This window comes from Aplysia californica, unplaced genomic scaffold (genome assembly GCF_000002075.1).
Source record: "Aplysia californica isolate F4 #8 unplaced genomic scaffold, AplCal3.0 scaffold00047, whole genome shotgun sequence".
In the NCBI taxonomy this organism is placed as follows: Eukaryota; Metazoa; Mollusca; class Gastropoda; order Aplysiida; family Aplysiidae; genus Aplysia; species Aplysia californica.
This window is the reverse complement of record NW_004797317.1, coordinates 1,570,878-1,573,470: the sequence shown is the minus strand read 5'-3', so window position 1 is coordinate 1,573,470 and position 2,593 is coordinate 1,570,878. Positions and strand designations below refer to the sequence as shown.

Here is a 2,593-nt window from a genome sequence, read left to right as displayed (position 1 = left end):
ATAGATAGATAGATAGATAGATAGATAGATAGATAGATAGATAGATAGATAGATATATAGATAGATCGATAGATAAATAGATTATTAACTGTGGCTCCCCGACTACCCAATAAGTCAACGTAGCTAGCTAAATTAAAACGTAATGCTCATGCACACACTCTGTGGGAACGAATCGTCAGTTCATTGAACGTTTGATATGAACTTTATAGCAATTAATTGGTAAGCTGTTAGTTTAACATTATTCGTCTATCTAACAGAGCAGTTGGGGGTGGGGTGGGTGGGTGGGGGTGGGGTGGGGTTCTTTAATCTTTAAAAAAAAATACAGTTGACCAAAATTAACAATCGATTTCCGTCACTAAAGACTTTTCTTTTGACTCTTGCGAGTTCTAATATTTCAGACAAACTCTCCCTCCCCTTTCTGCCATGTTTCCACGTGCACATACAATAGACAGAGATTAAAAAAGAAGAAACACCGCGTCTTTGTTGTCTCTTCTTTAGCCACCCCCAACTTTGCAACATCCAGCTAGAATCAACTGAAGTCAGCGTTATTTTAAGACAGGGCTGTCGAGACTCAAAACGTCTCTCTGTATAATATGGGTCCTTTGAATCCTCATCAGTCACTGCAGATAGGCGTTCCAGAGAATTCCAGAGACGTACTTTAGGATTGTGTCCGCTACTTTAGTCTGGTCAAGGCAAAGGTCACGGAGAAGTCGCGTTACCCTTGAACCCCCCCCCTCCCTTTCCAGCCCCGTCTCCTTTTCCATACACACACTTAAAAGAGTATAAATATTTACGTGGGCGAGGCTCCCGGGCACAGGGTAAGATGTTTACGGTCTCCGTGTCCATAACACACACGCTAATTAAAAGAGTTATGAACCCATCAGCACAGTGTGCAACAGCAGTGAGGGTGGGGAGGGGGGGGGGCAGGGAGAGAGGCAAAGGTAGGACAAGCCTCAGGCAGGAGAGGAGCGTGGAGTAATAGCCAGTGCACATTGCCCATAATTCGATAGCCAGCGACCGCCCAGATTTCCTTCATGGAGAACCCCATGCTGCCATTTTGGCACAATTCGACAAAGTCCCCCCTCCCCCCAAAAAAAAACAACAAAAAAACAAAACAAAACAAAACCCCAAAACAACACCAACCAACAAACTATTCACACACAGCACCCAAAAATAAAACAAATATATTTGATTTTAAACATTTTTATATAACTCTAGCTGTGCCAAAATGAAAGCTTTTGCCTCTCCAAGGAAGGAAAAAAAATCCGACGCCGACTGAATTCGACTGAATTCGATAGGCAGCGTGCACAGGGTATACGCAGGTAAGGACGTCATAAGAATTCCGTTCCTACAGTCTTCTCTTCACGTTTCTAAAAGACGGATAGAGGCGTGGAGCTTTGAGGACAGGGGGGCGAGAATATTATGTTTTGTTTTCTTGTGTGTGCGTGTAAAAGTGGGTGGTGGTGTGGTTGGGGGGGGGTGCAGAAAAGGAGAAAAGGGAGAGAGGAATACGAGAACAATTAAGAAATACACATTTCTGTTTAGCAGCAGTAGGCCTAATGGGCAGGACGTCGTCTCTTCTCTGAGAATCAAATAAACTGTAGACTGATAACGCTTCCTTCAGCAGCTGGCCACGAATGCAGATGGTTTTCCAGTTTAGACCCGAAACTGGGGCAGAACAGTAGCGGTACTTAATTGGTCCCCGACCACGTCTAATTTTTGATGACGTATAATGGTATCATAATAATATCTTGTTATCCACCCCCATAAACACACCTGGCTGGCCCACTTACTTCCACGGACCCAACATTCGGCACGTAGGCGCTTCCACGTCTTCATTCTCAATTAACTTCTTACTTATAAAATCCTTCGTGTTTTATCAAATTCATTTTCTTGTGTTTGGCATCATTTTCCCTGTTGAAAAGGGGCATAGTTTTCATCTGTTTCGAAGATTTTTCTGTGGAGTTTTGAATCTGAGGCTGTCAGTCATGAATGTTATGCTAATTTTAATTATGGGCTTGTCTCTGATGTTACTTTGAAATCACTAATAGAATGTTGAACCGGGTGTCATAGCCTTCAGATTAATAAACTTATATACTCTGTGTGGATCGCAACGGATACTATGCCGAGAAATAAAGTAAACTTGTAGCTGAGATTCTAAACTTTCTTTTGATCTCTCACTTGTGCAAAAAGTATTGTAAGATAAGAAAGTTATGGCCATACAGGCACCACACTCGTTTCCTTTGCAACAAGTTTACAACGGGGCCGTTTTTAACCTTAATCATCAAATTATGTTAGCTCTAAGATTATAAAATGGTTATGTATTAATCTTTTCCGATTTCTGAGGTAACTCTATACGAGTCATTAACGCCTCTCCATGCTATCTTTCCTCCATTCGGAGAATATCTCATGAAAATGTTAACATCCATTGGAACAAATTGACATTACACGTGTGTAGTATGCTAAATGGTTATAATTATTTCGTCCAGCCATCTGTTAACCCTTCTCTTCCACATTTTCCCTCCCTCCGTCTCAGTTTCTGTGTGATACTCTCTCTCTCCCCCTCTCTCTCTCTCTCTCTCTCTCTCTCTCT

At 42.0% G+C, this 2,593-nt stretch overlaps 1 protein-coding gene across 4 annotated transcripts in view; it reads right to left on the bottom strand.

Moving 5' to 3' along the window:
• LOC101848335 (trithorax group protein osa) overlaps window positions 1-2,593 on the bottom strand; it is a gene marked incomplete in the record, with an annotated part of 63,351 nt that overhangs the window by 35,119 nt on the left and 25,639 nt on the right.